At 38.2% G+C, this 10,038-nt stretch overlaps 1 non-coding gene across 1 annotated transcript; it reads left to right on the top strand.

Moving 5' to 3' along the window:
* Nucleotides 1–4,826: 4,826 nt before the first annotated feature.
* On the top strand, nt 4,827–4,988 carry LOC141422741 (U1 spliceosomal RNA). Its single transcript, XR_012447488.1, has one exon. It is a non-coding gene; the product is annotated as a U1 spliceosomal RNA (small nuclear RNA).
* The last annotated feature ends 5,050 nt before the right edge of the window (nt 4,989–10,038 follow it).

Raw genomic sequence — 10,038 nt, forward strand, 5'->3', positions numbered from 1 at the left:
GTTTAAAAAGAAGTCTCTGACTGGAGGCATGGCTCAAGTGGTAGAGCACCTGCCTAGCACAAGGCCCTGAGTTCAAACCCCAGTACCATCAATAAGTAAATAAGTCTCAATATTGCACAGATACATCTTGTAATACTAAGAGTTCATATAGGTAAAACCTATTAAAGATGTACAAAAAAGAGTCTTTAGAGATGGAAATGTAAAGAGAAAAATCATACCTCTCTATTAAGATTAGTATCAAAAGGCCAGGTATGGCAGCTCACACTTGGAATCCCATCATTTGAAAGGTTGAAGAAGAAGGATTGTGAAGTGGAGGCCAGCCTGGGCTACATAGTGAGATCTTGTCTCAAAAAACAAAATGAAAATCATTTGAGTGTCCCCTGAAGCCTCCCAGAGGCCCAAGGGCTCCTCCATTCTTCCCCACAGAAAATGCTTAGTGAACACCTGCTGGTGCCAAGGATGGTTCTGGATGCTGGAGATGGCATGGTAAATAGACAAGGTATATCCATTAAAGTGTTACCTGTTGGTTCCACGAACAAACGATGAACAAATCTCTCAAAAGCAGGTATTAGCCTGGTTACCTGAGGCTCCTAAGTCTTCTTTAGTTGGAAATGACTGTTTCCAACCTAAAATTTTATTATTGGCCCATAAGTAAAGATTGAATAAAATAAAGAGGTTAACAATTTATAAGTGGTGTGAATGCTGAGAGCTATCTGTAAGGTAAGGTTTGAAAAGGGCTACATAATGAGAGTCCCAGCAAAATTCTATGCCCAGGCTAGGGCTATAGCTTCTTGGTAGAGCAAACGCATACATAAAATTAAGAAAAGTGCCTTCCTAGCAAGGACAAGGCCCTGACTTCAATATCAACAACAAAAAAAAAAGGAAGAAAGAATTTTATTTTTTTACTTAAGACATTATTTTGCATTATTGCTCCTAGGCAAATACATATTTGTGAAAATAAATCAGACATAAATAGATAAATTGGGGGGGGACTTTATTTCTGCCACAATTATATCACTTAACATTTTGCTTCTAGATGATTAGAAATACTAAAATAAAATGTCAAGTACATTTTGGAAATTACAATGTAAAGTTGGCAGCTGGTGACATTACAGTCTTCCAAGGCAGAATGGGATTTTTCTTTTCCTTCGATTCCCTCCTACCTGGTTGAACTGGAGGTGTTTAGATGGAATAACTTTTGGCATGATCGTATCAGTCAGAAAATATGCTCTGCAGAGCTGAGTGACACACTGCTGTGAAGTTTTATTCCCTGTTATTCCCTGTTATGTATCCACTGCCACTAGAGGAGATTCTGCTCCATGGTGTCTTCCCTCCAGTACCCATGCTCAATGAGCATCTGCTTTCTGGAAAGATGTCTTGTAGCAGATAAAAGAAGAAAGTGACTGAAGGACAAACTGGTTCCTCAAGCTTTGCTAATGTGACACGTTTTAGTAAACTGCACACTTTGTTGGCTGAAGCAATTACTTTGACATCAATGGTGCAGAGGAGTACAATTCTACCCTAGAAAAAAGAAAAGATCTGATTTTAAAAATATAATCCAGACTTGACACAGTGGCTCCTACCTCTAATACCAGCTACTAGGAGGAATGCAATCTGAGACCAGCTCAGGCAAAGAGTAGGGGACCCTATCTGAAAAACAATGAAAGCAGAAAGGATTGGGGGTGTGGCTCAAGTGGTAGAGCACTTGCCTAGCAAGCACAAAGCCCAGAGTTCAAAGTCCAGTCCTGCCACTATATATATAAAAGCTACAACAACAGTGCACCAAGTTTTCATGGCAATGCAGCTTACTTTTTAAAAATAAAGTTATGCCTTTCTCAATGGAACCCCAGCAGCACAGCAACTAAGAGATAGCATAGATAAATGGGACCTCATAAAACTAAAAAGTTTCTGTTCATCAAAAGAAATGGTCTCTAAACTGAAGAGAACAACCATAGAGTGGGAGAAAATATTTGCCAGCTACACAAAGGACAAATCAGACAAAGGACTGATAACCAGAATATATAGGGAACTTAAAAACTAAATTCTTCCAAAACTAATGAACCAATAAAGAAATGGTCAAGTGAACTAAACAGCACTTTCTCAAAAGAAGAAATTCAAATGGCCAAAAAACACATCAAAAAATGCTCACCATCTCTAGCAATCGAGGAAATGCAAATTAAAACCACACTAAGATTCCACCTCACCCCTGTTAGAATAGCCTTCATTAGCAACACCACTAACAACAGGTGTTGGCGAGGATGTGGGGAAAAAGGAACCCTCTTACACTGTTGGTGGGAATGTAGACTAGTACAACCACTCTGGAAAAAAATTTGGAGGCTACTTAAAAAGCTAGACATGGATCTACCATTTGATCCAGCAATACCACTCTTGGGGATATACCCAAAAGACTGTGACACAGGTTACTCCAGAGGCACCTGCACATCCATGTTTATTGCGGCACTATTCACAATAGCCAAGTTATGGAAACAGCCAAGATGCCCCACCACTGATGAATGGATTAAGAAAATGTGTTATCTATACACAATGGAATTCTATGCAGCCATGAAGAAGAACGAAATGTTATCATTCGCTGGTAAATGGATGGAATTGGAGAACATCATTCTGAGTGAGGTTAGCCTGGCCCAAAAGACCAAAAATCATATGTTCTCCCTCATATGTGGACATTAGATCAAGGGCAAACACAACGAGGGGACTGGACTTTGAGCACATGATAAAAACGGGAGCATACAAGGGAGGGGTGAGGATAGGTAAGACACCTAAAAAATTAGCTAACATTTGTTGCCCTTAATGCAGAGAAACTAAAGCAGATACCTTAAAAGCCAATAGAAAAAGGGGACCAGGAACTAGAGAAAAGGTGAGATCAAGAAGAATTAACCTAGAAAGTAACACACACACACACAGGAAATTAATGTGAGTCAATGCCCTGTATAGCTATCCTTATCTCAACTAGCAAAAACCCTTGTTCCTTCCTATTATGGCTTATACTCTCTCTACAACAAAATTAGAGATAAGGGCAAAATAGTTTCTGCCGGGTATTGAGGGGGTGGGGGAGAGAGGGAGGGGGCGGAGTGGGTGGTAAGGGAGGGGGTGGGGGAAGGGGGGAGAAATGACCCAAGCCTTGTATGCACATATGAATAATAAAATAAAAAAATTTTTCAAAAATAAAATAAAAATAAAGTTTTGCTACCTTTTTGAAGGTTCACGCTGATGAGCCTAAAGGACCTGTGGCAATGGATACACCAAGAAGGATTTGGAAATCTCCTATGGAGAGAGAGCTGTGTGTGGGAGGAGAGCAAGAGCTACAAAAAGTGTCAAAAGATATCAGGGAGGGCTGGCAGAGGGGTTCAAGTGGTAGAGTGGCTGTTTAGCAAGTGTGAGGCCTTGAGTCCAAACTCCAGTGTCTCCAAAGAAAGACATTAGGGAGCAAACAGACACAGATGCCTGGGAGAGACTAGTTCTTAGATGAACAGGTCTTTCGAGGACTATGAATTTTGCCTCTAATATGCATGCTTCTTCTGTCATAATTGAACTTTCAGCAGAGCAGGTGGTCTTTCATAATAAAGATAATCCTTAGCATTCCTGCAGCTGGTATGGCCATATGACTAAATTCTGGCCAAGGAGATTAAAATAAAGGTAAAATGTGATAGCCTCCAGAATTCTCCTTTAGGAAAAAGTAGACTGGGGTCTTTTGCTGGTTCTTTACCCCGTCCTTTGTCCTACTACCTTTGAGCAATGTTTTCACTTTGGACTTGGAGCATGAGTCTGTGGCAGGGAGTGAGGGGATTAGGGATTGGTAGAAGGCTGGGCAGGGAAAAGATTCTTGCTATGTGTTATGAGATCTATAAACTGTTTATTACTGAATATGTAAATATTATTCTAAAATATTTAAATTAAGAAAAGAAGGGGCAGCAGATGTGATTCAAGTGGTAGAGCACCAACCCAATAAGTACCAGTTCAAACCCCAGTACCACCAAAAAGAAAGGAGAAGAAGGAGGAGGAGGAGAAGGAGAGGATAAAAGAAAGGAAGAAAAGAAGGAAAGGAAGGAAGGGAGGGAGGGAGGGAGGGAAACAAGGAAAGGAAAGAAGGAAGTGAGGGAGACAAAGGAAGGAAGAGAGGGAGGGAGAAAGGAAGAAAAGATTTTTGAAAAAAATTAGTTGAGGAAGTAACCTTGAGGAGGAAAGAAAGGAAAGAGCATGAACTGACATTCAGAAGCATCTCTTAATGATAACTTGCAGTTGCTGAGCAACTCTGTTTACACCATGCACTTGGGCTAAGCACATTATTTTATTCAATTCTACCCCACTGCAAAAATACCATTATTGTCATTGACTTTTTAGATTAAAAAAACAGATTTTTTTAAAGTGTTTGAAAACTTGCTCAGAATTATACAGGTAGTAACCTGATAACTAGTAGAGCAACAGTGTAAAACCAGAGTTGACTGCTATAGAAGCTCTTGTCTACAAAAGGTAAAAAATATATACAAGTACCCAGGAAGAAAAGTGGTTGGTATTTTTTTTGGAAAAAACTAGAATCTCTTATCAATTAGTGAATGCTCTGACTTAAAACTGAGTTTAACATTTAAAACCAAATTAAAGTCAAAGTAAATAGTACTTTCCAAAGTCAAGTAAAAATATTTTAGACTATGTGCATTTTAAAAATATTCAATGGACAAGAATGAAACGCAGGTCACGCTAAGGGGAAGGCAGTAACAAGAAGGGGAAGGTAAAAGAAGGAAGTAGAGAAAGTGAATATAGTTAATGTGCTTTCTATACAAGAATGAATATAGAATTTTTAAACCTTTTAAATACTTACCTGGCAGGGGAAATACCATGATCACAAAGGTGGTTTTCCCAGGGCAAGGCTTATCCTTTGCATTCCAGATGTACTGACACCTGCAATTTCCCCAAATGTGGGAAACAACCGCATAATTTGTGGTAGTGGGGGACTGCGTTCGCGCTCTCCTCTGGAAAAAAAAAAGACCTTTTGAAATCTCCACAAGAAGGGGACTAAGAGAGAAAGGAGAAAAATGGAAAGGATGAGCCAATTCAGGTTATTATATATATACATACATATATACATACGTATGTATACATATATATATATATATGTATGTTGGAGGAGGAAGATGAGGAAGAAAGGAAGGAAGGAAGAAGGTTAGGGAAGGAAGGACAGGAGAGAGGGAAACAAAGGAAGGAAGGAAGGAAGGAAAGAAAGAAGGGAGGAAGAAAGGAAGGAAGGGAGGAAGGGAAGAAGGGAAATAAAGGAAGGAAGAAAAAAAGGAAGGAAGGAAGAAAGGGAAATCCTGTACATATATATATATATATATGGAAATAATAAAACTTCCTGTATCGCTATCTTAAACAAACAAAAGTAACTTTTTTCACAAAGAACAGGAAGGTAAAACAAGTCCTGTCTGGTGGTTGGCACCAGTGGGAGGGGGAGGATATAAGGAAAGGGTGTAGGAGAGTGAATATGGTGGAAATATTAGGTACTCATGTATGAAAATGGAAAAATGAGACTTGTTGAAACTATTCCAGGAATGGGGGAGGGGAGATAAAGGAGAATGATGGAGAGGGGGAATTCGACTCTGATACATTGTAAGCATTTCTGTAAATGTCACAGTGTACTCCCAGTACAACAATATAAGAATAAAAATAAATAAATAAGTAAATATGTATGCTACTATTCCTCTTCATCTATGTAGAAAATTAAGTTCTCTGCCTTCTTTGTTATTTAATTTTTATTAACATAAATTAACTGTACAAAGGGTTTCATTGTGATACTTACAACACGCATATAATGTACTTTGATCAAATTCACTCCATCTATATTACTCTAAGTTCTCTGCCTTCTAAATTAATCTTGCCTATAGATTAAGGAGATAACACCATGCTTACATTTCAAATGCATATTTTATGTCACATTCATTTAACAATCTCAATTATCTCATTTAACATTCAAATGGCACCTGGATTTGCACTATGCTTTGCAAACAGCCCATTAGTACACTGTACATTCTGTTAGCAACACAAGATAAATATTCCAACAGTTGGGGAAACAATTACATGAATGCATTGCATGGTTGCCAACTTGTGTTTTCAATATTCTCATCCTTGGTAAAAATGACTGTGAATTTTTAGTGTTCAGACTTTCATTTGAATAAGCAAGTGTAATTTTGTTTAATATCCCAAATACAACATACACTATCTGTCTCTTTAGAGAATTATAATTACAGGACCTCTGACAATAAAAGTAAACCTGCAATTGTCTAGCTTCGAGATGCTTCAATGAATAATGCATCTGATTGAAATTACAAAGTATTTCTGCATTTTCCTACTTTAGGGTTTTGGAGGGGTTGGAGGGGCTTGTTTTTATTTTTATTTTGTTTTTAGTATTTTTGAGACAGGGGCTCACTATGTAGCCCAGGCTGGCCTCAAACTCACAACCCTCCTGCCTCATCCTCCCAAGTACTGGGGTTATAGGGAGGTCCCACCAGACCCAGCTCACTTTCCTACTTTAAAACCAGACATTTCCCATCAAGATAGCACGTCTCCAGATACATCACCTCATAAAGAGAATTTGCATTTTACCTGGATCTGAACTCAGTATCCATGACATTTTTTAAAAATAGAAGATATTATTGAAAATGATCCAGTGTTTACAGAGGTTATAACACAAAATTATTGAATGTCCAGTTCTAGGGCACAAAAAAACAGTACAGACTGAAAATGCATTGACTTTCCATTAAGTTTCACACAGAAAGTTTTTATATGTCTGGTTTTTTTTTTTTTTTCATTTTTCGTTTATTATTCATATGTGCATACAAGGCTTGGTTCATTTCTCCCCCCTGCCCCCACCCCCTCCCTTACCACCCACTCCACCCCCTCCCGCTCCCCCCCTCAATACCCAGCAGAAACTATTTTGCCCTTATCTCTAATTTTGTTGTAGAGAGAGTATAAGCAATAATAGGAAGGAACAAGGGGTTTTGCTGGTTGAGATAAGGATAGCTATACAGGGCATTGACTCACATTGATTTCCTGTGCGTGGGTGTTACCTTCTAGGTTAATTCTTTTTAATCTAACCTTTTCTCTAGTTCCTGGTCCCCTTTTCCTATTGGCCTCAGTTGCTTTAAGGTATCTGCTTTAGTTTCTCTGCATTAAGGGCAACGAATGCTAGCTAGTTTTTTAGGTGTCTTACCTATCCTCACCCCTCCCTTGTGTGCTCTCGCTTTTATCATGTGCTCATAGTCCAATCCCATTGTTGTGTTTGCCCTTGATCTAATGTCCACATATGAGGGAGAACATACGATTTTTGGTCTTTTGAGCCAGGCTAACCTCACTCAGAATGATGTTCTCCAATTCCATCCATTTACCAGCGAATGATAACATTTCGTTCTTCTTCATGGCTGCATAAAATTCCATTGTGTATAGATACCACATTTTCTTAATCCATTCGTCAGTGCTGGGGCATCTTGGCTGTTTCCATAACTTGGCTATTGTGAATAGTGCTGCAATAAACATGGATGTGCAAGTGCCTCTGGAGTAACAGTCTTTTGGGTATATCCCCAAGAGTGGTATTGCTGGATCAAATGGTAGATCGATGTCCAGCTTTTTAAGTAGCCTCCAAATTTTTTTCCAGAGTGGTTGTACTAGTCTACATTCCCACCAACAGTGTAAGAGGGTTCCTTTTTCCCCCGCATCCTCGCCAACACCTGTTGTTGGTGGTGTTGCTGATGATGGCTATTCTAACAGGGGTGAGGTGGAATCTTAGTGTGGTTTTAATTTGCATTTCCTTTATTGCTAGAGATGGTGAGCATTTTTTCATGTGTTTTCTGTCCATTTGAATTTCTTCTTTTGAGAAAGTTCTGTTTAGTTCACATGCCCATTTCTTTATTGGTTCATTAGTTTTGGGAGAATTTAGTTTTTTAAGTTCCCTGTATATTCTGGTTATCAGTCCTTTGTCTGATGTATAATTGGCAAATATTTTCTCCCACTCTGTGGGTGTTCTCTTCAGTTTAGAGACCATTTCTTTTGATGAACAGAAGCTTTTTAGTTTTATGAGGTCCCATTTATCTATGCTATCTCTTAGTTGCTGTGCTGCTGGGGTTTCATTGAGAAAGTTCTTACCTATACCTACTAACTCCAGAGTATTTCCTACTCTTTCTTGTATCAACTTAAGAGTTTGGGGTCTGATATTAAGATCCTTGATCCATTTTGAGTTAATCTTGGTATAGGGTGATATACATGGATCTAGTTTCAGTTTTTTGCAGACTGCTAACCAGTTTTCCCAGCAGTTTTTGTTGAAGAGGCTGCTATTTCTCCATCGTATATTTTTAGCTCCTTTGTCAAAGATAAGTTGCTCATAGTTGTGTGGCTTCATATCTGGATCCTCTATTCTGTTCCACTGGTCTTCATGTCTGTTTTTGTGCCAGTACCATGCTGTTTTTATTGTTATTGCTTTGTAATATAGTTTGAAGTCAGGTATTGTGATACCTCCTGCATTGTTCTTTTGACTGAGTATTGCCTTGGCTATTCGTGGCCTCTTGTGTTTCCATATAAATTTAACAGTAGATTTTTCAATCTCTTTAATGAATGTCATTGGAATTTTGATGGGAATTGCATTAAACATGTAGATTACTTTGGGGAGTATCGACATTTTTACTATGTTGATTCTACCAATCCATGAGCATGGGAGATCTCTCCACTTTCTATAGTCTTCCTCAATCTCTTTCTTCAGAAGTGTATAGTTTTCCTTGTAGAGGTCTTTCATATCTTTTGTTAGGTTTACACCTAGGTATTTGATTTTTTTTGAGGCTATTGTAAATGGAATTGTTTTCATACATTCTTTTTCCGTTTGCTCACTGTTAGTGTATAGAAATGCTAATGATTTTTCTATGTTGATTTTATATCCTGCTACTTTGCTATAGCTATTGATGATGTCTAGAAGCTTCTGAGTAGAGTTTTTTGGGTCTTTAAGGTATAGGATCATGTCATCTGCAAATAGGGATATTTTGACAGTTTCTTTACCTATTTGTATTCCTTTTATTCCTTCTTCTTGCCTAATTGCTCTGGCTAGGAATTCCAGTACTATGTTGAATAGGAGTGGAGATAGTGGGCATCCTTGTCTGGTTCCTGATTTTAGAGGGAATGGTTTTAATTTTTCTCCATTAAGTATAATGCTGGCTGTAGGTTTGTCATATATAGCTTTTATAATGTTGAGGAACTTTCCTTCTATTCCTAGTTTTCTTAGAGCTTTTATCATGAAATGATGTTGGATCTTATCAAAGGCTTTTTCTGCATCTATTGAGATGATCAAGTGGTTTTTGTCTTTGCTTCTGTTAATGTGGTTTATTACATTTATTGATTTTCGTATGTTGAACCACCCCTGCATCCCTGGGATGAAGCCTACCTGGTCGTAGTGAATAATCTTTTTGATGTGTTGCTGAATTCGATTTGCCATTATTTTGTTGAGGATTTTTGCATCAATGTTCATTAAGGAGATTGGCCTATAGTTCTCCTTTTTGGAGGTGTCTTTGCCTGGTTTGGGGATAAGTGTAATACTGGCTTCATAAAATGTGTTTGGCAGTTTTCCTTCCCTTTCTATTTCATGGAACAGTTTAAGGAGGGTTGGTATCAGTTCTTCTTTAAAGGTCTGATAGAATTCAGCAGAGAATCCATCAGGTCCTGGACTTTTCTTTTTGGGGAGACTCTTGATTGCTGCTTCAATTTCATTTTGTGTTATAGGTCTATTCAGGTGATTAATTTCCTCTTGGTTCAGTTTTGGATGATCATATGTATCTAGAAATCTGTCCATTTCTTTAAGATTTTCAAATTTATTTGAATATAGGTTCTCAAAGTAGTCTCTGATGATTTCCTGGACTTCCATGGTGTTTGTTGTTATCTCCCCTTTTGCATTCCTAATTCTACTAATTTGGGTTTTTTCTCTCCTCATTTTAGTCAGGTTTGCCAGGGGTCTATCGATCTTGTTTATTTTTCAAAGAACCAACTTTTTGTTTC

Source organism: Castor canadensis, chromosome 4 (assembly GCF_047511655.1).
Source record: "Castor canadensis chromosome 4, mCasCan1.hap1v2, whole genome shotgun sequence".
Taxonomy (NCBI): domain Eukaryota; kingdom Metazoa; phylum Chordata; class Mammalia; order Rodentia; family Castoridae; genus Castor; species Castor canadensis.